General features: G+C 40.8%; 1 protein-coding gene across 1 annotated transcript in view; it reads right to left on the bottom strand.

Annotated features, from left to right (window-relative positions):
• DUSP16 (dual specificity phosphatase 16) overlaps positions 1–26,376 on the bottom strand; it is a 112,811-nt gene that overhangs the window by 61,359 nt on the left and 25,076 nt on the right. The window contains exon 4 of the mRNA XM_054696438.1: positions 13,446–13,577. The gene's annotated coding sequence lies outside the window, so the exon portion shown is untranslated. The remainder of the gene's footprint in view (positions 1–13,445; positions 13,578–26,376) is intronic.

Here is a 26,376-nt window from a genome sequence, read left to right as displayed (position 1 = left end):
TTTTCTTTCCAAATAATCTTAATCATATATGTATACAGAAATATACAGATATCTATTTGTGGACCTCTATCTGGATTCTATTCAAATTTACTGATCTATTTATTTATTCCACACAGCATATCCAGTAGTATAAATCCTGCAACTTTGTATTTCTTCAACATTATTACCTTGGCTATTCTCACCATTTGTGTTTCCATACAAATTTTAGAATCAGCTTGTGTAATGATTTGGAACATCTTTGACTAGGTTTAGTCCTAGGTATTTCATACTTTTAATGCTGTTATGTCATCTTTCTTAAATTTTCATATGTGGTTATTAATGTTATATACAGAAATCCAGATTTTGTATATTGACCTGGTATCTAGGAATATCACTGAACTTACTTTTTAAGAAGCATTAACTTTCAAATGTATATAAGTAAACTCATGCCTTTCGGTAACAATTCTATCAGTTTTGACCAATGTAGACTGTAATCATCACAATAGATAAAGAACAGTCCCATCACCCCCCAAAATTCCCTCATACCACTCCTCTGTAATCCATACCTTTTCCATACCTTCAAAACCTGGCAACCACCGATCTAGTCTCCATTCCTGGAGTTTATCTTTCTACTTAAAATGAATCATAAAGGGCACAGTGTTTTTTGTTTTTTTTTTTTTAAAGATTGATTGATTGATTGATTGATTGATGCAAGCACTGGGTACAGTCAGAAGCGCGGGAGGGTGAGAGAATTCACCAGAGCCAGAGCGGGGAGCAGAGCAGGCAGAAGGACCAAAGTACACTGCTGAGGGGAGCAGCGGGCGGCAGGAGAGGTCTGCGCGCCATGTGGGACCCTCCTCCAGTGGCCGGGTAACAGCCGGGGATCGAACCGGAGCTGCATAGGCTGCAGGCAGCTTCGCAACCCAGCGCTCAACCGCTGCAAAAGGGCACAGTGTTTTGAGAGAGCCTTCTTTCACTCAATGAAATGCCTTAAGATTTGTCCATGTTGATGCAAGTATTGATAGTTTATAGGGGTGTAGCATGGCATCTGCTCTGTGAAAAACATTGCTAAGAGAGACTAAAAAGAGAAGCCACAGACATAAAGAAAATATTTGCAAAAGGCATGTCTGATAAGGGACTGTTAATCCAAAATATATAGACAGCTCTCAAAGCTCATAAGAAAACAACCCAACTTAAAAAAGGGTCAAAGACCTTAACAAACACTTCACCAAAGATATACCAATAGCAAATAAGCACATGAAATGATGTTCCACACCACAGGTCATCAGAGAAATGCAAATAAAACAAGACACTTACTAGAACTGCCGAAATCCAGAACACTGACAACAGCAAATATGATGAGGATGTGGAAGAACAGGAGCTCACATTAATGCAAAATGTTACAGGTACTTTAGAAGACAGTGTGGCACTTTCTTAGAAAACTAATCATATTCTTATCATGCGATGTATCAGTCAAGTTTCTTAGTTTTTATGCAACGGAGCTGAAAACATGTCCACAAACCTGCACAATGACACTTGCGGCAGCTTTATTGATAATTGTCAAATCTTGAAAAACAAGATGTTCTTCAGTAGGTGAATGAACAAAGAAACTGTGACACATCCAGATAATGGAATATTAGTCGGTGCTAAGAAGAAATACGCTGTCAAGCCATAAAAAGATAAGAGGAAACCTAAATGCCTAAAGAAGCCAATGGAAAAGGCTACACACTATATGATTCCAACAACGTGACATCCTGAAAAGGTAAAACTACGGGGACAGTAAAAAGATTGTGGTTGCCAAGAGATGAATGAAGGGAGCACAGGAAAAGCAGACTATTTTCATGGCAGTAAAACGACTTTTTATGATGCTATTATGGTAGATCCATGTCATTAACTCTTAGTCCAAAAGCACACAATGTACAACACCAAGGTGAACCCTAATATAAACTATGGGCTTTAGATGATGATATTGTGAATGTAGATTCATAAGGTGTAACACATGTACATTTTGGTGAGGGATGTTGATCATGGCTCTGCATACATGGGGGCAGGAAACACATGGAAAATCTCCATATCTTCCTCTCAAAGTTGCTGCCACCTAAAACTGTTCTAAAAATATTTTTAAAACCCCTGACCTAAAAATATATATATTGATATTAGCAGTCACAAAGATGGCTACTATCATAAAATAGAAAATAGTAAGTGTTGACAAGAATGTGGAGAAAATGAAAAATCTGTATACTGTGGGAGACTATAAAATGGTATGACTGCTATAAAAAACAGTAAATTAATGTGTCAAGAAACTAAAAACAATTTAATCGATACCAGAGGAAACAGGAGAGAGAGAAGTGGATGAGGGAAGGAGGCAGATCAGGGCACTGGCAGAGGTGATTTGGTTGAGGGTAAGTAGAACATGTACATATATAGAGGAGGAAAAATGGGTTTGGGCTCTTTATTCTATCTATTAATCCACACAGTAAATTTTGAAATTTGTTAGTTCTCAAATTTAGTTCTTTTTCAGAATTGTTTTGGTTATTCTAGTCCCACTGCCTTTCCATATACATTTTTTTTTTAAGATTTATTTATTTATACAAGCACTGGGGCACAGGCCAGAGGTAGGAGGGTGAGAGAATCCACCAAAGACAGAGCAGGGAGCAGAATAGGCAGAAGGACCCAAACACTGCTGAGGGGAGCAGCGGGTGAGACAGGAGAGGTCTGTCGCGCCATGTGGGAATCTCCCTGGCGTGCGGGAATCAAACCGGCGCCGCGGAGCTCCACAGTACTGTGCTCAACCCTCTGCGCCACCCAGGAGGCCCCCATATACATTTTAGAATGAGCTTGTCAATATCTACAAAAAGTTCTAAGAGGATTTTGATTGGGTCTATGTCTAATCCCTAGATGAATTTGAGAACAGCTGACGTGGTAACAATGTTAAGTCCTCAATCCCTGAGTATGATATAGTCTCCATTTATGTAAGTAAGTTCTTGGCTATCTTTCATAAGTGTTTTGTAGTTTTCAGCATAAAAACTACTCATATATTCTTGTTAGACTGACTCCTAAGTATTTTGTTCTTTGGGGGATTGTGATAGTTTTTAAATTTTTTGAATTCTAATTGCTTGTTGCAAGTACAAAAACATAATTAATCTTATAGTGTGCAACCTTGCTAAACTCACTCCAGTTTTGGAACTTTCAAAAAATCTCTCCAGATGTTCTAGGTAGACATGTTCTAGGTAGGTGCTAGAAATAGCATGTCCTCTGTGAAACAGAGAATATTCTATTTCTTCTATTATGATCTATATGACTTTCATTTCTCTTTCTTAACTTATTGCATTGGCAGAACATCCAGTACAATGTTGAAAAGCCGTGGACAGAACTTGCCTTGTTTCCAAACTTAGGCAGAAAGTCCTCACCTCTGAATTCACTTCTCAATTATAATAGTGTCTTTGGTAGGTGTTTTGGCCACAGAACCATGTCAAATATTTTCTTCCTGTCCAACCCATTACCTTTTATTGACTTTACAGGCTCACTGCACTGGTTAGAACCCTCATCCAATAATTAGGCAACAGTACTGTAGGTTCCATATATTGTCCAGTCCATATATGGTCTCAATTTTAGTGGAAAAGCTTTCAGTATTGCCTTATTATGTATGTTTCTGCTAGGTGATTTTTACAAATACCATTTTTCATATTTAGGATGTTCCTACTTTTGCTTGCTAAGAGCTTTTTATCATGTACAGATAATAAATTTTAACAAATGCTTTGTCTGAATCTATTGAATCTATCATAAGATTTTTTACTTTTTTAGTTACTGTGAATATTTGATTTCTGAATACCATCAAAATGTTTTTATACAGATATTCCCTATTTAATTAGAAAATTAGATTACACAAATCATGATGAGATCTTAAGTTACCCTAATAACAGGTAAGAAAGTTACAGGACTAAATAAAGTCTAATAATATTCTAAAAGCTACATCTAGACAAAATTGTGTGATAGCTTCAGTGGTATTTCCCAGCAAATTTTTCAAAACAGATGAGAGAAATGGTGACCAAGCCACAGCCCTACAATCCCATGTCCAGTCAAATGTCTAATACATGAACTTTGAACCAACTAAAAGGATAAACAACTTTCATACCAGGGGCCTCCCTGGTGGCACAAGGGGTTAACACACAACCTATGAAGCAATACGCAGCCACTGCAGCACGAGTTTGATCCCCCCGCCGGCCAGGGAGCAACCCACATGGTGCGGCAGACCTCTCCTAACTCGCCCGCTGCTCCCTTCAGCAGTGTATTTTGTCAGTCTGCCTGTTTTGTTTCCCACTCTGTCTCTGGTGAATCCTCTCACCATCCACACCTCTGGCCTGAACCCCAGTTCTTGTATGCATAAATAAATAAATTTTTTAAAAAAATAAAGAACTTTCATTCCAGAGGATATTAATGTAATAAAGTAACATTATGTACTTGTAAAAACCAGAAATGAAATTTTAGTATAGAAATAAGTTATTTTTCATAGAACATAAATAAATGGATAAATAACAAAAAACTGATAATTTTATATACTTATACCATAATTCTATGAAGTATAATTATTTGGAGGGGACATCTTAATATCCTCTTGATAACGATGGCAATAATGGCCTACTAATTATGGCCCATTATTTTATCTTTTAACTTTACCTGTGTCCTGGTGGTTGTATTTTTTCCACAATTAAATGAACAGGCTAGAATTAGAGAGTCAGCATTGAAGAGCCTCCAAGGGACTACATGACCTTTTGCAGTAACATCGTCTTAACACTACCAAATGCATTTTAGTTTCTTGAGTTGACCATACAACCTAGGTTAACAAAGATCATGATGGCGCTGAACATTTTAGCACCTTCCCACAACGTTGCTCTCTGAAGTTGCCTCATTCACTTGCATTAACTCTCTGTTCACACACCCAGCTGTCTTTAGCATTTTGGCAAAAGACAGTATTGGTCATGTTCCATCTAGACCTGGTAACATGCCAGAAAGCAATATACGTACACAGGTAGCCAAGTTAAAATACAACGCTGAACTAGACACTGGATTTTATTGCACAAACTACCAACAACTTGTAATTCTGGGTCACCATGCAGCTACCTCTTCCACTCCTATTTAGTTTACTGGATTTTCCTTGTTTACGTTATTACTTCAGAGAGTACTGGCAGCATGAGAGCAATCAAAGTCCTAGCACCATATGGCAACAACACATAAATCCACGTAATTAAGATGAGCTCTTTAAAGACAGGCTATCCGTCAGACAGTATCTATAAGATGCAAAAAAAAAAAATTTAAATACCAAGTGCTTTTGTTCCAAAAATAATTCTAAACATTTCAAGCAGAATCCACAGGACCCTTCAACCTCAACCAGGGCAATCACATTATTTGTTACTTTTAATTACTCCCATGATACCACTATCCACAAAGAGTCAAGGACTAGGAATAATCAATCAACTGGGAAACAGTTCTATAAAGCTGGCATTTAACATAAAAATGTAGCTATCCTTCCAGAATTTTTTAAAAAGTCACTGACTTTCAACTGGTTGTTCTGTTTGCTCTCTGCATGTAAAACAAATGCTCTGTCCAATGAACTTTGGCTTCTATTTCCTAGGACTGTGAGTAGGTTTAAAGAAAAACAGCACTGCCGTGTATCTCCAGGGCAAAGTCCAAGCTCTGTCACTCTACAATACAGGCGCTTCAGGACTTGGGTAGGAGGCAGTTAAATAACTAACTTGTGGGCCCAGGTAGCGAAGGTGATGCTATACCATAACTAGCAAATTGAGTTTAAAAGTGAAAAAAGCAAAGATCCAATAGTGCTTTGGTGCAGCATCTCCTACCGGTCATTAGTTGACCACAAAGATTCCCCAGTCTAAGGATCAGAGATTACTAAGGCTCCAAGGAAATTTTAGGTGCTAGCCATCAACTGGTAAAAGGCAGTCCTCTCAAAACTCAGAATTTTAGAACTGTGAAGACACTTCAGTTACTGTCTAGTCCACCCCCCTGGTTTTATAACCGAGATGTAAGAGGAGACTGACTCTGAGGCCTCCCCTTCAGAGTACAAAGCCCTAAAAAGAAGCAAGTGGGACTGGCAATAGCTAAAGAGAGGAGGGACTGCTGCTCTTCAATGACATTAGTCCATTCATTTCATTTCTGTATTCCTGTACTGTGCCGCACCTGTTCTGCAAGTACTCCTAAGGTGCTGATCTATATTTTAAAATGAAGATGGCATCTTGCAACTCAACAACAAAGCAATCAAATAATCTGATTAAACAATGGGCAAAAGACGTGGGCATTTCTCCAAAGATGACATATGAATGGCTAAAAGTATATGAAGTATGAAAAGATGCTCAACATCACTGATTATCAGAGACATGCAAATCAAAACCACAGTGATAAGGGATCCTCATACCCTTTATTAAGGATGACTAGTATAAAAATAAAATAGAGGACAAGTGTTGACAAGGATGTGGAGAAAATGGAATCGTGCACTGTTTGTAAGATTGCAAAATGGTGCAACCACTATGGAAAACAGCATGGCTATTCCTCAAAATACTGAAACTAGAACTACCATGTGTTCCAGCAATTCCATTTCTTGGGTATGTACACAATAGAAATGAAAGCAGGGTCTAAAAGAGATATCTGCACAGCCATGTTCACAGCGGCATTATTCACACGAGCCAAAACCAACCCAAATATCTATCAATGAATAAATTTTTTAAAAGTGACTACACATGCAATGCAAACAGTATTTTTTCAGTTTTAAAAAGGAAGGCAATTGTACAGCATCTTACAACATGGATGAATCTTGTGGATATTATGCTGAATGAAATAAAGCAGTCACAAAAAGACAGATATTGTATGATTCCATTTATATAAGGTACTGAAAGCAGTCAAAACTCATAGGAACAGAATGTAGAATGGTAGTTACCAGGGGCTGGGGACAGGAGAGAGGGAGTTTGTTGCTTGATGGGTATAGGGTTTCAGATTTGCAAGATGAAAAAGTTCGAGAGGGCCTCCCCAGTGGCGCAGCAGGTTGAGTGCTGTGCTGTGAAGCTGTCTGCAGCCTCTGCAGTGCGGGTTCAATTCCCGGCCGGCCAGGGAGAAACCCACACGGTGAGGCAGACCTCTCCTGCCTCACCCGCTGCTCCCCTCAGCAGTGTCTTCAGTCTGTCTGCCTGTTCTGCTCCCAGCCCTGTCTCTGGTGAATTCTCTCACCCTCCCGCACCTCTGACCTGTACCCCAGTTCTTGTATAAATAAATACATAAAAATAAAGTACAGAAAAATCAAAGAAATTTTTTTTAAAAAGTCAAGAGATCTGTTTCACAACAATGTGAATACACTTAGAAATGGCCAAAATGATAAATGTTATGTGTTTTTATCAAAACAACAAGAAAAACCACAGAAAGAAAATGGCAATAGATCTCTTGCTTCTTCTTGCTGTATCCCTCCCAAAATGTGCCAAGAACTGCTCAGGACACGGTCTCCCTTTTCCCAAACCATCCTACAGAAGCAGCCAGCTACACACAGTGCTCCGAGCAACAGGGCAGGGGGCTTCAGGGGATTAAGCCCTCAGAGGATTGATCTCTGCTGTGATTGGTAACTTTATTCTTCCACCTATGAAAAATGAGGGCTAGTGTGCTGGGCTTGAAGTCCAAGAACTCCAGGGACAATGAAAAAGGAGTCTTTCCTGTAATTTGTTTAAACCATGAAGAGTGGTGATCAAGAGGTGATGGGATCGAGTATGAACTCCTTCCTGACCACAGGCCACAGCTCTCCTTTGCATCTTTTCTGGTACCTCACTGTTAGAAGTCACTCTGTAAAACTTGTTCCTGTTGATGACAATGACGTCATTGGCTAAAAGAATGGATCTTTTGTCCAGGGGAAAAAAGCCTACCAGACTCAAAAGCCTAAGTGCTTATCTTAATGAATGAATTAAGGTCATTTCTATAATAAAAATCTCCACTGATTTCACAACAACTTTTTATTAAAAACTTGAAAAAGAATACTTTTTCCTGGCAAGTGGATACCATGCTCGGTACTTGGAAATCCCCCCCGCCCCCAAACCCTGTATCTCTTTCAACTAACATCACATTAATTATGTTCTATAATGAGATAGCCACCGGCAGCATCTAAGATCCTGACCTAGAAGTCATTCATTTGCCAGAAAATTTGCTTGAGTTTGCCTTTCAGTTGAGACTGTAGACAAAAGAAGAAGGGGTTTTCCACTGTACATGACTTTTATTGTTGGTTATAAAACCAAGGAGCTATAAAATCAAGCTTAGTGAATATTTACATTAACCAGGCCCTTAGTCATTCACATAATGAAAAATGAAAACAATTGCTTTAATTACATACTTAAAAGGGTTTCAGTAGAAGGAAAAGTTTCTAACTGATACTTGGATATTCTGTGGTAATGATATTAAGACACTGCCCTTAAGCTGTTTAAAGTAGCTGTGAAATATGCATACATACCTCTCATTCTTAAAAATACACTTTGAATTGCAGATTCATTCATTCATAGACCCCTTAAATACCACAGTTAATGTTAATTTCCAGGATCACCTAATACTGATAGACCACAAATGAAATTCAGCAGGTCCTTATATAAGATTGTTGTTGGACAGATTAACACTTCTGCAGGCAAACATTTTAACAATCTCTTTTATAAGCACTGTAATTGCTTTATAATTTGACTTTCAACTCACTGTATAACTAAATTCATAGAATCTTGATAGATTTCTACATGAGGAATCAGTTATCACACTCCTTAAAATAAGAGAATACCACTTAAGAAATCAAAGTTTCTGTCTCACCAAAGTAAATTTAGTTGCTAAATGCCTAAGTGAATCACTTTCCTTTAGAAGTCCTTTAATTTTATCTAAGGCAAATATATAACATGACCATGATCAACAAACAAGAACAAATGCCCAACAAGCAAAGACGGATGTTCTACCAAGTTTTTAGCAACAGGGGATTTTCTCAAAATACTGCAATGAGGATATTTTAATTACAGACTATACACATGAAGGAATATGTTCCCCTATTAAATGAAAAATACAATTACTTTTCCATTCTCTGTGGAATGCAGAAGCAATTACTGTCACAAATTCAAAATCTACTTTTACTTTTTTCTCCATCTTTTACTTATTGATTGATTTTGTTAACTTTTTTTTTTAATTGAGGCAATCTTGGTTTACAACACTGTGCATGATTTATGGGAATAGTTTCACATTTCTTTAGATGTGAATTAGCACACTACATCCACCAAACCACTCATAATCGCCCACCATAGAGATGACTGGAGTTCATCCCCCATATACTCCTCACGCCTGTCCCTCCCATAGCTTCCCTTACACAGTCATATATCTAAGATTTGCCTTGGTTTAGTTTTGCCAATTCCTTTTTAAGGCCTAATTTTAGCTTTAACGTTCTATAATATCAAGATCTTTATTAGATAAACTATCCAGCTATCAAGATGACTTCAAAAGAATCATACATTTTCATATCCTCTCTCTAATCTTAATAACAATATCCTAATTAAAAAAAAAACACTAAAATATGAAATGCTCAAATGACAGGAGACAAAATTTTGGAACTGTAAGTTCCCTCAGAGATTACCTATGTAATACTCACATTTCACAGTTGCAAAAACAGAAATTTAACTGTCTCTAAATTAGAGCTACAACTAATTAGGACACAGGCCTGCATAATTTTTTTGTAAAATAAGAGAATGGCCTTGTTTTTAAGTGAACACTTAAAACAATCTCTGAACTAAAGATCATTTTAGCAAGTTACTTACAACTCTTTCTACCTTGCTTCCTGCACCTTTGTGACAGGCAGTTAACTGGCGACCTCACATACATCTCTTGCTCTCTATTTGCTAACAGGACCCCAGGTCACCCCAGCCAGCCGTGGGCCTAAGTCCAGGACGTGACACAGGCCATACGCCATAACAATCATGGCGACACCACCCCCTTAGCCGCATGTGCAGTCCCAGTCTGTCCTGTGAGTGGGCTCATGAGATGGTTCACACAAATGAGACTCTGGAGAGAACTGGATGGATGCTTCTAGGCAACAATTTGTCCTCTTTAGGCATGCACAGGAGGAAGGGGCATGTAAGCTCTAGCCCCTTCCTCCTCCTTGCCTTGAAAAAGAATGTAATGCCTAAAGTGGAGGCAGCCATTTTGTGACCTTGTCGCAAAAAGTGAACACGCAAAAAGATGGCAGAGCATAAGACTGGCAAGAACCTGGGCCCTTGAGGCCTCTGCAGAGCAGCTGGACCAACCCAGTGAGCATCCACCTCTGATCTTCTCTAAGCTACATAATAATAAATATCTGGTGGGTTAAGCCTCTGGTAGTGGCTTTCTGTAAACCACAGCTAAAAGCAGTTCTGAATTTTAAAGACATTATGGTTCTCGTGCCCAACCTCATTCCCAATAAGACATATATTCTGCTAATACTACACACAACTGAAAAGTAACAGGATTTTATTTCTCTGCAAAGTTAACAGAGACCAACTTAATTAGCTATGGTTAGAATGCCTTAATTATAGGACCCTATTAAAGTAAACGTCATTGCGAAGCAAGACATTAGGAGGTGATAAGTAACTTAGAATCAGGCTGGGTCTTTCAACCTTGCCCAGGCCCAGCTCCACAGCTCAGTTCTGCCCACAGTTGTTCCTATGGTCTCTAACGTGTACTCCCCCACTCTGCCTTGTCTTCCATCGTCCCTCAGCTCCTCTCACACACACATGGAAAGATCATAGCCCAAGTTGGAAGGAAAAAACAACTGGCATGGCATGTGTTCTCAAGTATGACACTGACATTGGCATTTATAAAATGAGAGATATATTTGGTCTTTGTCCCCATTTCAGGCAAAATTCCTAAAACCCTTGGAATTTCCTAAATGATGAGAGCAACACAGAAAGACAAAGAAGTTACCTGCCTTCTTTGCTCTCATGCTCTTGCCAGTGTACAGCAGCAAATCCAGAAGGGACATGGTGTGTGATAACACAGCACTATGACAGCTAATGAAACAGCTAATGCTTGTGTTTTCTTGTGGATTTTAGAATTTTCTAAGATAGCAAGTTGAAGGTACAATGTTAACCTTAAATTAATTCAATGTGTGCTCAGCACTTCTGTGTTGCTAGTATTAGCAATCTTTGGTTGTATCTGCTCTAGTCTCCATAACTTCCTTATCAATTCCAATGAATTTCTTCCAATGATTCACTGAGTTTAAAGAAAAAGAAACTGAGTGTTTTAAATGTGGACTTGAGCTCTTTAAAAGCAAAAGACTGTTGTCAAATTCGAAACAATAAAGCTGGTGAAGGACCATCCAGGATAAGTTTTCAGATCGCACTGGATGAAGCAGAGCACCAATAGCTAAGATACAGATGCAACTGTGTGTAGCTGACACTGCCGAGTACCTGTTGGTTCAAACGTGCATAAAAGAAATCACAGCAATGTCACTTCCCCATGTTGCAGTATCTCATCAAATTAAAGATTCTGCTGCAGGGCCTCCCAGGTGGCGCAGCGGTTGAGTGCTGGGTTGCGAAGCTGCCCGCGGCCTCTGCGGCGCCGGTTCGATCCCCGGCTGCTCCCCGGCCGCCGGAGGAGGGTCCCACATGGCACGCAGACCTCTCCTGCCGCCCGCTGCTCCCCTCAGCAGTGTACTTCGGTCCTTCTGCCTGTTCTGCTACCTGCTCTGGCTCTGGTGAATTCTCTCACCCTCCCGGCTTCTGACTGTACCCAGTGCATGTATAAACCAAACAAACAAACAAACAAATAGATAAATAAATAAGACATGCCTCTAGAAAATTAAAAAAAATAAAAATTAAAAAAAAAATAAAGATTCTGCTGCAAACCTGAACTACAAGTTCCCATCTCACCGTAAGGACTGCACTTTGGCTTTAGAAGCAGACAGATCCACAGATACGGTGGACCTTCTGTCTTATTTTTATTATTCCAGTAGCCACACCAACTAATCATCGAAGAAGGTCTTCTTGTATGTGAGTGTTTGGCAACAGACACAAGCGCTGCTGAATTACTCAAAGTACAAAATTAACTTGCTTGAGTCTCATGATGTATCCTGAAACCACCATGGTGGTATCTGCTCTGATGGTACAAAAGGAATGAGGGCAAAATCGCTGATGTTTTAGCACTGACAAGGCAGGGGTACAATACTGTACTGGCAATATTATATTCTTCACTCTCTAGTCATTGTTTTTTTTAATTCAGTATCACTTAAAAATGTCCTTGATACAACAAAAATTATTCATTTTATTATATCAATTCTGGAGCATTTGGACTTCTGAATAATCTGTGTGATGAAATGGAAGTCCACAAAGCACTTATGCTGCATACTTAACACAGTAACTATCTTGAGGACAAGCCTTCAGACAGTTGTTTCAGTTGTGAGCTCAACTCTATACACTTTTTTCACAGAAAACTGTTTTTTACTTAAAAAAAGGATCAGCAGACAATGAGTTATTCAGGTGTTGGTACTTGGCAAATATTTTCTCTAAAATGAATAAAGTGAGCCTGATCTTTCTGGGGGATGGGGGGGGGGTTGGTTTGCGGAGACTGTCAATATTTGTTGCCCATAATAAAATCTGCACTTTTGAGAAAAAAAAATCACAATTTTAGAAAACCTGAACTGACACCAAACTCTTGACTGCTTCCCAGTTCTTAAAGACTTCTTTGGTAAGATTAACAATCATATTAATGGATGAGACTTGTTAACTATTGTGTAATCAAATGTGTCAACACTGGAAAGATCTGCATAACTCAGTCAACCATTATTTTTCAAATGAGCAATGTATGATGTTACAAAATCACACACAGGTCAAAGATCCATATTGCAAGGTGGACCAACAGAGTTTAGAAAGTTCCAGAATACCAGAAATCATTGACCTGGTTTCAGACTCAACACTGTAACTATCTTTTAAGAATCTACCACTTGTTGAATTTTCATGTTAACAAAGAAAATTCACAATTATACAGAAAGACATTTAATCCTCTATTCTTCTTCAACTATGTTTCTGTGGAGAGTTGGATTTCCTCACATATCAAACAAAACAACCTATCAACAGATTGAAGATCGAAGTAGTTATGAAGAGTCAGCTGTCTTCCATTAAACAACACATTAAAGAGAGTGGAAAACATAAAACAATGTCATGCTTCTCTATTTCTTTTTTTGGAATACCTTTTTCTGAAAAGTATGTTATTTATATATTTATGTTCATCTTTAATGAGTGTTATTTTTAAGTGAATAAATATGTTAAACATTTCAGTTTTAATGTCTAATATGTTAAATTTTGACAGACACAGTACATAAAAACAAAACATCTATAATTTTGAAAGTGCAAAGGTGACCTGAGACAGCAGGTTTATATTACCACAAAAAATGAACATTTACAAGTATAAGGCTATAAGAGAATGAGCACCTGAAAATGAGTCCAAAGATCTGGGCTCCAATGCAGGATCACTTCCTACTTGCCTTGGGATTTGGGTAAATTACTTAGTCCCTCTGTGGTCTTATTTTCCACATCTGTAAAATGGATGACCCATGTCTTGTTCTGAGAATAAAAGACAAAGTATAGCAAAACAATTTATAAACTACAGGTAGATTACTACTATAAGGGCTCAAAGTTAAGAGTTTTATACACTTCTAGTGACCATGGTTCTACAAAATTCTCCCTATTCTTAAAAATTTATGACTAAAAGGAGAACTTAGAGAAAATGCAAAGGTGGAGATTTTTGATTAACCAACTAGATCAAATGTCCAATCACATATTATATTACTGTATTAATATTATGTACTGTATTAATATTCTTCCCCTACAGTTACGATTGACAATGTAAGTTAACTAATTTATTATGGATATTTCCACATACTAAAGTATATAATATACTAAAGGGAATAATAACATACTAAAGGGAATAATAATAAACCCCACAATCCCATTATTCAGCTTTAACAAACGATTAAACATTTGCCAATGTTGTTTGATTTAGTTTCCACTTCTGCATGTCTGTGTCTACTCTTAAGTATTTCTAAAACAAAGATTCGGCAGGCATCACATCACCTTGTCTAGAAATACTTGCATATATATCTTTCACAGATGAGCATTCATTTAACATAATCACAATGCTATTGATACAGAGAAAAGTTTTATGGTTATAATTCTTAAAAATCACCTAGTACATACTCCACATTTTAAATCCCAGATTGTCTCAAAACAAACAAACCCAACAAAAAAACCCTCGTTAGTTTTTAGTTGGTTTGTATCATCATTCTCACCAATTTGTTTTCAAGTGAACACAAGGTTGCTCACTCCAGCTAGGAAGGTAGAGGAAATAATACCAGGCTTCATATACCCAGTACAGTTTGCAAAGTCAAGAATTATCTTCCTGAGGAACATGCGTCTCTGCAACCAAACAACAACAAAATAACAGAAACCCACTGTTAAAGAGAGCAGACTAGTGACACTTGGGTATACTGAGTCCTGATCAGAAAGGAGCACAGTTCAGCTGCTCAGGGAAAGAAGGTGGTGGGAGGAGAAAACCACCTGTCATTTTGAAAGGGATGAGGTCAGGTTCCTCAGGGGCAGGGAGGCCAGGGACCCGGTGGGGGAGCCGGGTTCTAGTGTAAGCAGGCAGTTCAAACAGGTCAGGTGCCCTGGGGTTTCAACACAGAACTCAAAAACCAGTGCTCTAAGCTAGAGACAGAAAGGAACCACTTAAAATATAACAGCTGTGAGAAATAATTCAATTTTATTCAACAAACACTTCTCAAAAGCAGACTCTAGCAGGCACTATCCTGAGATAGGAGTTGAACATGTATCTATACATTGCAAATAAGAAGTACCATAGACTTCTCTACATGAGTCTTTCCCCATAAATTTTAAGGGGAAGAATGGAGATATTAATATTAATTACCTTATCATATATCATTAAAATTTACGATGCACATTCCTCACCCATAAACAGTTCGTCCCACCCCTCACCTGGACATGAAACAAATGAGTTCCACTGTCCTTCCCAAATATTTTTGAAAAGTCAAAATTACATTAACCTGAATGACACACCATAGACCTTCAGCATTTACAGCTACAATTTTCTCCTAAACAGATTATTTAGTTCAGAAGGGAACACTAAAGCATTTCTTATCTCCTCTGAGATGTGATTCTGCAAATTGTTTTCTTTTCCACAGAATTGCCCCATGCATCAAATGCACTGAGGCTGAAAACTGATTAGGTGCTTACAGCAAGGCCTGGTTCTACAGACATATACATGGAATATAAATTCTTTTTGTAATCCTTTGCCGCAACTTCACTTATAAAATTTGTTTTTGTTTAAAAGTGCAGAAAGAGTAGAGGGGACACATTTCTTTTTTTACTTTTTTAATACTATTTATTTATTTATATTTCACATGATTTGTTCATTTTTGTACAATGTTTGCTTTCTCTTCTCAGGTGTAGTCCTCATAGAATTCCCCCCACCAATTCACCCGTGCACCATCCCCATAGGAGGGGACATATTTCTTAAAAGAATTTTGGGAAGTACTTGGTAAATGTGTCCAAAAGCAAGAAATAATCACGAAGAGATTTCTAGTGGACCTGACAAAGGATATATTCTCAACTGCAGCAAAACCTGGCAGTAGCTACAGTGAGAACCCAGACTTCTGCATTTCCGAACAGGCACTTTGCTGCAGGGTTGTACTATTTGCAGAAAATTAGTAACAATCCTAAATTTAAGATGGCATTTCCAGTGACACTACTACTCCCCTACAGACCTTTAAGGAGACATAATTAAGCACACAGAAGCATATCACTGTCCAAATTTACCACTCAACTCCTCCGGTACAATGTGGACAAGGCCAGGAGAGGTTTCAGCCTTTATCCTATTTGACTATTTGATGTATTCTGCAATTAAGCCAAATAGCTTACTTATACTGTCTGTGCATCTTTTGTTTTCCATGCTCCCTTAAAGGTACCATAACACAAACGTCCTTGGAATTTATCTCCAGTTTATAGCACTGTAGTGATCTGTCCTTCATGGAAATTCTAACCTCAGCATACCACCCAAAATACACATCACAACCCTAAGCAAACCGTCAACAGCGATAGCCACCTCACTACAAAAACCAGAGATTCTTAGTAAAGAAGGAAAGAACTGTGGATAAATTGTTAACAAGTTAGAAACTCCAAGCTTGTGTGCTTCAATATAAAAAAATACCATGCAAGTTTGTTTTTAAAAACTGGTTAAAGATGTTTTGAAAACTGGTATGGACTTCAATCCAAATTAATTTGGACTGCTAATAAATATCAAAATGTTATCTCACGAACATATTCATCAGGTCAGCACAGCAACATGGGTCATTCCAGAACAAGTTGGGCTGTGACTAGCCCTCTATAATTTCCTTCACTCCATCACAATTATCTTCACAAGACATCACTATCTGATATCAGGTTTTCCTTTGAGTGTTAACATGTTAATATCCTTCTGTCTTCTCCTGCTGGAATGTCAGTTCTATCAAGCCAAAACCCTCATCTTTCTTATTTTCCACTTGTTTGTCCTGTTCCTGGAACAGTAGAACATAGGAGAGCCTTCAAATCAATTTGCTGAACGGTCTCCCCCTTCACTTCCCTTCCTCCAAGCACATACTAACTGTTCTTGAAGGCAAGGATCAAATTCTATTAACTCAAGATTACCTCCCCGAACCCTCTAATCTTTCTCCTTTATACCATGATTTTGGTATTCCCAGCGGCAGATAATTATTTATCTTTGCATATGAACATACTTCCCTTGAAATTCTTATAAAACTTCTCCCTTTCTTAAGGGCAGGGTACATATCTTCCCTTCGGGTCTCCACCTCAGTACATGTAAGCGGCAGACCATTCTTAAATGCTTTTGCTTGATTGGTTTTATCTAAGCCAGAAATCAATTCAGTTACTCAATTTAACATTTTATAATCTCCCTCCTTTTTCAATAATTTAACTGAAATCACAGTGGTTTCTCCTCTATTTAAATTTTATCTTTGGCAATTTCAAGTTTTACATTCACCTGTAAGTTAAGTTCCCAATTTACTTTGTCCATCCCCCTCCTCCAAGATTAAATTTTTTATCTAATTAAAAAAAGTGGTGACTGTTAGGTGAACGCTTATAATGAGGTATCAAACCCCAATCAAGAAGGAGGTGAAGTTTCATTACCCTCCTCTTGTTTCCCCTGTGTGCTCTGTCCTTTCAGGACAAGATGCACCCCATTTCCTTCTTAGTGATCTGGCAAGTTTTTATTATTATTTCTACATACCTATACAATAGTGCTGTGCCCTAGATCCTTCTCTCTGAGCCATCCATTTCCTCCAGTCTTTTCTTTCATTCCATTTCAAATTCCCTTTCTATGAGAAAGGCCTCCTTCTAAAACCTAAGTCTGCTTCAAGTCCAACCTTTATGAGCCTCATCTCTTCACACCACCAAAACTGGGTCATTTGGACTAGTGAAATGTACAAAAATAACAACTGACCCTCAACACAAAAAAAAAAAAAACAGGAAAAAATTTTACATTTGGTTTTGAAATATACGTGGTTTGGGGCAAGACTTTTTCTCTTAATTGTGTTTTTCTTTAAACCAACATTAGCAGCATTTTCATTTATGATGCTGAGTATCTGTCTCAGTTTTAAATTATAATGCAGTCCTTTTTTTTTTAAGTCAATCAAGCACCAACTGTGACTTTCCCTATGAAGACTTCTTAGCTAGTTTTTTTCTATCCATTGAAATCTGTCATGAAATCTGGTTTCTGTTTCCCCTGATTAATTTCCTCCCTTTTCTTGGGATTCTGATACAAATCAGTTTACCCTGTATTGACTTCTTCAATTTAAAGCACCTTTTGCTTGAGAATGCAAAGCATTTAAAAAATGTTTAAAAATCCAGGAAGTTTTTAGACCAAGTAACACAGGATAGAAAACTCTGCTTTCTTAAAAGATACTCTAGGAAAAGTTGGGTTTCTAGGATAATTACACAGGTAATTCTGGTGAATCATAGTAAGTAGAATATTATGGTTGGTTGAAAAACAGAAAACTTTATATTGATCAGTCATGTAAGTCAGCTTCATCAAAATAAAATTCCATAGGCCAAAACTCTGGAGTTACATTCCCAATGCAGGTATTTATAGAAAACAGCATGAAAACACACACACACACACACACACACACACACACACGCACACACACTCTAAATCCTGGCTCTCCTTATGGATCTAAACTCTATACCCTTCTCAGACTTTCTCTTAAACCCTATCTCAACCTCACTTCCACAAATAAGTTTAAAATGTGTAAGAAAGAGAGAAAGAACAAGATAAACAGGATCTTCTATTTTGCTCCTTTCTCAGTTACTGCCTTTTAGCTTTTGGCCAAAGAAACTGCTTGTCCTCAATTTTACATGACTTTTATAGTTATTTTACATCTGATGGTAGGTTTCTAGTGCTTGAACTGACCCGTTTTCTTGCTATTTGCCATAGTACCAGCAGAATTAAGGATAAACTCACTCTTAATTTTTCTCCCAAGTGGAACTTTGATAAGTGCAAATTAGTCTTACCTAAAATTAACATGCGGGCTGGTGCTATTTAGTCCATATTTTTCCTCATGATATTAAATTTTAACCAAAAAACACGACTTTTTTTTAACACCAACGTTCCACACAGTCCTCAAATTCAAAACCTTCCACTTCATTTTAAAGAAAAACAAAACATTCAAGGTGCCCAGTGACATGTGCGCTTGAATACCTAAGAAAGCCATAAATTCTGAGTTTTTCAATTTACTTCTGCAGTTTGCTGTCTTCACCAAATACAGAACTGCACAAGTCTCAGTTGATTTCATAGCCTCCTAAGGTTGTGCCCACCCATACACATTACTCTCAAGGAAAAGTAAATGATTAAAAACCAACTAACTATTGAAAGAATGCTTTTCTTCTTTTAAAAAATTACCTTAACTTTAAAAGTCAGTTTTCTGGATGTAGATGGAATCAGTGTAACTCCTTTGAGGAACCAGTTGTCACCTATGTATACCCTCAATCAGCCCCATAAAATGAGTGGCTTAACGAGGTATTTTTCTGACAGCATAAGCTCCCCAAGCAATAGTCATAAGGTCTATCACGGACGGAAATTCTCTCTCTCTCTCTCTCTCTCTCTCTCTCTCTCTCTCTCTCTCTCTCACACACACACACACACACACACACACACACACACACACACACACACGAAAAGAAAGAAACATACCTGGTCATTTTCTAAACAGGTTTGATAGGTTGGGTTCACTTGTGAGAGAAGAGTATTTACTTGTAATCTTTTAAAGCAGAAGTGGCAGCCAGGGCTCTGAGTAAATAAGAACTTCATAAAGTTTTTAAAACCCTGCACCTTAACTCACTCCGCTGGCTTCAAGGGGACGCCAGAGCAAAGCCCAAAGGCGAATGAGATTATGCAACAGATTTTTCCTCTCCACTTTATTCATCACAGGGTGGTTAGAGGTGTGCTTTCTCCAAACAATTTGAGGCACCTAGGATCCTCTTTCGGATACTGCAGTATCCATTCATTTTAAGAACTGCTTGTATTTTCTCTAGTTAATTGCCGAGTTGCTGCATTTTGTTTTTTCTTTTCCGTCTTAAGGAACTCAACCTTGCCTCTGCAAACTTCGGTTGTGCAAAAAAATATTTTCCTCCCTGGTGTTTTATTACACGAAACTACACGTGATCAACAGACCCTCGCGGTCGCCTCCCCGAGCTTTTTTAAATTTCTCACGTTGTGCATCTTAAGGTAAATAAAGAAGTCTGAGCGCACCGGGCTCCCCAACACCGCGACTCGGGCCCCGGTGTGAAAATCGAGTTCGGGGCGGATGGCGTTGGCTCAGGAAAGCGAGCGGCACCGCCACCATCCAGGTGGCCGCGCTGCTTCCCCCAAAGGCGAATTGGGGATAATGGGAACAGTCAGGCCGGGGCCCCACTTGGCAGGCGTGTTGTGTAACAGGCGCGCCTGGAAGTGAGCAGCTTCGGCCGCGGAGGCGCCGAGTCCCGGCGCTGGAGCCGGACGCCGGAGCCCGCCAGGGGCTCCCGGCTCGAGCCCCGCGCCCCGCCGCCCGCCCGGCCGCCCCCTTTCCGCGGGTGCGGGTGCCCCCCGCGAGGCCTACTGCACCCCCGCTTCCAACGCCCGTGCGCCTCCGGGCCGCGAGCGTCGCCAGCCCGCCTCCCGAAAAGGCGGCCGGGAGCGGGGGCAGGCTGAGCCCGTCCGGCGGGAGCGCGGCGCCGGCGGCCGGAGTCGGGGCGCGCGGCGGGGCGTCCATGCTGCCGGCGCCCCGCGCCCGCCCGCCCCGCCGAACCCAGGCCACTTACTTGTGGGGCCGCCGACCCCCCGACTCCCGGGGGGGCGGGGGCGGGGGCGGGAGGCTGAAGGCTGTCACGGCGTCGCCCCTCGGGCCCCCCTCGCCGCCGGGACTCGCGAGGCGCCGCGGCGGGGCCGGGAGGGCGGCTGCGCTCCCGCTCGCGTCCGTCCCGTCGCGCGCGCTCCTCCGCCCGCGCCTGCCCTCTTCCTCCTCCTCCTCCTCTTCTCCGCGCTAAATTATCTTCTCCTTGGAGGGGCGGGTGGGGGCGGGAGGCTCAGAGGAGAAGAGACGTTCGCAACTTTTCTCCACTCTTTCTCTTCCACCAATAGTCACCCCCCCACATCCGCCGCGAAAAAACAAGGTTGAAAGGGGTGAAGAACTTGGGGAGGTGGAAGTGGGGGGCCGTGTGGGGACAGAGGAGTGGGGAGGGAGAGGTGATAATAAACGTTGAAAAACTGCTGAAAGCCCCCTCCCCAAAAAAATAATAAAACCGTGATCCCCAGCCCGAGGGGGGGAAGAATGGGGGTGCTGTGGGGGGTGGGGGGAAGAGAAAGAGTCGCTGGTCAGGAAACTTCAAGCGCGGATGAGGTCATTGGTTTAAAAATAAAGAGATGGCGTCACTTGAAACCAATCCCAGTGAATGAACTCAGCGGAGCCCCGGGGAAAGGAGGAGACAGGCGAGGGCCGGGCGGGGGGCGCCGGGCGGGGCCGCGCCCCCACCCTCCAGCCCCGCCCGCGGCCGCGCGCGCCCCGAGCGCAGCCCAGCGCCTCGTGGGGGCGGCTCGGGGAGGGGTCGGCCCCCGTTCCGGCCCCCGTTCCGGCCCCCGTTCCGCGCTCCCGGGCAGGTTCCGCCCGCGCGGCGGGGAGGAGCCGGAGCGGCCGGAGGAGGCGGCCCCGCGGCCTCGTCCTGCGCCCGCCGCCCCCCTCCCGGCGCTGGACCCCGGGGCCCGGGCTGCGCCACGCGCGCGCGACGCCCCGACGGGGTTCGGAAGGTTTTCCTCCCACCCAGCGGGGGAGCCGAGCCCCGCCCTCCACTTTGGGCTCTTTCCAACCGCCTCGGCAGCGTGGAGAAACGCAAACAATGCTTGGAGAGCGGTGCCATCACTCTTTGCGAAGTCTGAGGAATCCGAACGGCAGGGCACTGCGGGATCTTAGGAAAGAGAAGTTACAGGTACCTGGAGAGAAGCATCACCCTAGGGGTCTCAGGCACTCAACTCCCCGTGGGTGCTGGCCGTTGGAGGCCCCCGTAAGGATGCGCCTCACATTCCTTCTTTCACTGGGCTGATATTTACTTATTCTTACTTATATGTACATTTTTCATGAATGAGAGCAGCCTAAAATTCTCTTGTAAAATGCTTTCTCCGTCGGGCAGTGCGGAGTCGTCTTTAGAGCCGACCAGAGATTCTCGGCCTCTTGAGACGAGCAGGAGCTGATGATTTAACTCCACACAACTTCATGCATGTTTAAATTTGATTTCCTTAAAGTAGCTTTGTTTTGAGACTGAGTTACACACTTTGGAAAACTAGAAACCCGAGGTGGTGACAAACCACGACTTGGAAGCCCTGACTAGGACAATCGGAGCTTTATTCCCGTGTTCTTTGAGCACTTGGGCATGAAGCTGCTTCAACTGAGAAGGACCCACGTGGATATCACATAACAAAGATGTGATTAATGATGGAAAAGCACAGTGCGAGTGGACTGCTCCCTGAACCAGAATTTAGGTGTAGGAATAATCTAGTTCCTAAAACAGTCCATTTGCAATCTCCTGGATTGGGGGGCACTGGTTCCTAAGGCATCTTTGTTGTGGAATATCTGTATGGAAACGGGCCGAGGGCCTTTTTTTTAACTGACAAACGAACTGAAAAGCAAATTTGGGTGGGTTAGAAAGAGAAACCATCGCTGTACTACGTTTCTGCCTTTAAACCTGCAACTAAAATGCATTCCTCTTCACTGGTAATCATTTAAGGTTAGTGAAGGGGTAAGCCCCTGGCAACTTCCGGCCCATCTTTTAGAGGAGTAAAAGAAGCCCACCTGGAGCTGGGGGTCCGCGGAGTACTTAAGGCAGCTAATGAAGCCTGAAGGCCATAGATGCAGAGCCCACCTCCAGCTTCTGCCTTTGACCTCTTTTAAGGCTTAGGCGGCAGAGGGGAAGCCGTCTCTCCAGCTGCTCCCTGTCCTCTGCTGGCCAGCTGATGTTACTGCAGCTTCAGCGGGATTACCTGTGCTCTCTCAGTAAACCTCTAAAAATCTACTCACCATAGACCTGCTATTTTTAGAACAGTTAGGAAGAGGTAGCTGGAAACATCTTAATTGGAGGAGTGGAGATCTTTAGAGGAAGGAAAAGACTATCCTTGTTCTAGAAGGGGAGTGGACAGATCTTGCCTGGGTGATTGCGCATCTCACACTGTAGCCTTACCTTAACTGACACATCTGGAAACCTCACCCATTTCTTCATTTATACAACAATGAAAGGAGAGCCTTCCATGTATGTGGTGCTATGATAGCTATTATGGGAACCTCCCCAGTAGATATCACCTGATTAGGGAAACAAGATATCGATTAAATCTATAAATTAATGATTGAATGGCATACAGTCTTGGTTAAAAGATTCTAGAAGAGGAAAAGAACGCTGTAGGCTAGGGTGGAGAGGGAGGGAATTATCTGAAGAATCTGAACCTCATCCCTGAACAAGAGTTAAGATTCAGTTGGGGGTAAGTGAGCTCAGTGGAGGGACTGTTCTAGAGGGCAAGAAATGGTATGAGCAGAGATACAGAGCTGGAGTGAATGAAACGTGTCAGAGGAGAGGGGAGTATACCCATTTAGTAGTAGTGGAGATTGGTGTGTAGCAATGAGCAATGAAATTAAATTTAAGAGATTTAGAGGTAGATGATGGAAGTACATGAATGGCAGGATAAATACCTTCTTACTAGCACAGCAACTTAACACTGAACAAGATTTCTTCACTGAAAAGAACATTTCTCCTTGTTCTCCTAAAAGAGCTTCTATATATGCCAACAACAAACATGTGGAAACAAATTAAAAACAATGCCATTTACAAATGCTCCCAAAAATATAAAATATTTAGATCTAAATCCAATAAAACAGATATGGGCTCTGCCTGCTGAAAATTATAAAATGCTGATGAGAGAATTAAGAAGACCTAAATGACTAGAGCAGCTTACTGTATTTATGTATTGGAAGACTCAGTAGAGAAAATAGATTCTGCCGAATTGATATTTAGATTTAGCACAGTTCCTCTCAAAGTCCCCTCAAGGTTTTTCGTAGACGAGCGTAAACTCAGACTACTTCCAGCATCTTCAGAGTGATGAAGTGACACTACGCCCTCCGAAGGCTGACAAAGAGCTCATGTATTGAGGGAACCAGCAAAGTGGGCCTCCAGAGTCTTAAAATCAGATCAGCTAGAAAGAAGCTGTTTTTGTTTCCGTACTTCTAAGTGTATGCTTTAGTATTGCTTGTAGTAAAATTAAATATGGGGGGAGGGGCACCAAAGCTGTTAATGCTTACACCTCTAGGTTTTAATCCCTCTCTGGGTGGAGTTTGATCATTCAGCAACCAATATTTGATTCTGCCAGTGTGCACCATGCATTGTGCCAGGCTCTGGAAATATGGTTACAAGAGAAGCAAGATCCCTCTCCTGGAACTTTCTACTGAGAGAAGACCATAAGCAAATAAAGATAAGGGCAAGGACAGGAAAGACCATATAGAGGACAAATTGGGTGATGTGATAGTGAATGATTAAGGGGGGGAGAGTGGTTAGGAACACATTCATGAGGAAGGGATGTTTGAACTGAGGTCTTAAAGGATGGCAACCAGAAAAAGTGATCTGGGCAGAGTAAGCAGGTCCTCTGAGACCCTCCAGCAAAAACAGAGGGGACTTGCAGCAAGCTGGTATGTTCCCAGAACAAAAGGGAGGCTGGTAGGGCTCAAAAACCTAAAACAAGGAAGGCAGGTGCCAGACTATGCAAGATCTTAGAATGCAAGGTAAGACGTTTACTTTCTGTTCTGAACGATTCAAGTAGGTTAATAGAGGATCTGATTTAGGAAGAGGATATTTGCAAGTAAGCATAATAGTTTAGGCTTTTTTTTTTTTTAGTTTTAATAATAGTCATAAATATTTATTTAAATTAGCACCCTGTTCCAATAGGAAGGGAGCATTTTTGTTCATATACTTAATACCCTTTCATAGCTCCAAATAAAGCTTAGGAGTCATAGATTTCTAAAACTGCATGAATGGGCTTCAGAGCGTGTAGGAACTCCTTAAAACTTTGGGAAGGATCACTTCAGGAATGACAGTACTATTTTCTAAAGGCTTATAATAAGGACAATGGGCATAATTTAACATAACAGCTAACATTTGGTTAAAGTTCCCTCTCTTAATCCCTACAAGCACCATCACCTCCATTTTAGGGCCAACTTGCTCCATGTCGCCCTGTAAAAAGAAGAACTGGGATCTGAGTAACAAGCACTGCCCATCTAAGCAAAATAAAGATCGCAGCGATTTTGTCAGCTATGCTGAAGGGCTTGGACTGTATTCAAGGTAAGCAATAGAAGAGCCTTTGACAGATTTTAAGCTGAAAAAATGGCAGGGTCAGATTTACATTTTGCCATGTAAGGAATAATTTGGTAGGGAGGACATAAGATAGGAGGCACTTGTACAAGTTAGAGATTAAATGTAAATGGAGAAAAGATGGCCTGAAGAGATATTTAAAAATTGGAATCAAAAGGACCTGGTGACTATTCAAATTGCACTGTGCAGGGAGTGTTGCACAGTGTCAAGGATGATGTCTCGGTTTCTGACTTCAGCAAACGTGTGGATGGGGCAGCTGCTTACCATGAACCAGCAAAGTGGGCCTCCAGGGGCTTAAAAATCCATTGGAACTTTAAGAGAAGTGAGCTTCAGAGTTGCCTCTGAAGTTCAGATCCCATGCCTGGGAAGGAGGTAAAGATTTGAGACTCATTGGCCATACTTAGCTGGTTGTTGTCATGGCTGTGGGTGAGAGCCCACTGGGCTGAGTGAGAGTAAGAAGATAACTGGAAAGGAGTCCAGTGAAGTTTGCAGAAGAGGCAGCTCATTAGGAGACAGAGGAGAAGCTAGAGAAGCCAACAGAAAAGCAGTGAAAAAGGCTGTTCCCAAAAGCCAAGAAAAGAGAGTTTCCAGCAGGAAAAGAGGGAATGAATGCTCAGGGAAGATCTGTAAGATAAAGTCACTCTCTGATTTGGCAATCAAGTGACTGACCTTGGTTTCACTGAAGACAGTCTTGCTGAGGCAAGAGTATAGTGAGTTGAAAAGGGAGAGGAAGAAAATGGAAACAGAATATAAGCCACTCCCAAGAAGCTTGACTGTCAAGAAAGAAAATAGACCAGTACCTTAATACCGACAGAAGCAGGGCATCTAGCCTTACAAAGCCCTGGCGATGTAATGACCAGACTGTTGGTTTTATCTTAATTAAAATTAGAGATGTGCCCTGGGAAATGTGAATTCATTTGTAAGGAACAGTCTCAGTTGCAATCTCAGGAAAGTTGTAGATGGTCTACATTTTGTTTTCCGTATCAAGTGTTTGGGGTTCTAGTCAAGGTTATCTTGACAAGTTGTTTAATGATTGTGAAATAAAATAGCAAGAATAACAGAATTATCATTTCTAACATCAGATGTATTTATCTGGCAAAAGGCTGAAAAATGCTTTTTTAATTATGAAAATAATGGTACTGGTAGGGACTAAAGGAAATAAATAAAAGGCTTAAGAAGATTTGTGAATTTTGCTTCTTTATATCTCATTCTAAAGGAAAGTAATTAGAATGAATACAATAATGTCCTTTTTTCTCTGCTATAAAGAATATGAAAAAAAAAAATGAGTGTCTATTTCTGAAGGTCAGCAGTGATTTTTAAATGGTCTTTCCATTTTCTGAGTAAATACAGGTTTCAATGTGTTCAGTTTTAAAATTTGAGGTGGTTTTCTGGACTATAGAGGACTATATTCAATAAC

The sequence above is a fragment of the Talpa occidentalis genome, unplaced genomic scaffold, assembly GCF_014898055.3.
Source record: "Talpa occidentalis isolate TD23 unplaced genomic scaffold, MPIMG_talOcc4v2.1 talOcc4.16, whole genome shotgun sequence".
NCBI classification, from domain to species: Eukaryota; Metazoa; Chordata; class Mammalia; order Eulipotyphla; family Talpidae; genus Talpa; species Talpa occidentalis.
This window is presented reverse-complemented; position numbering and strand designations above follow the sequence as displayed.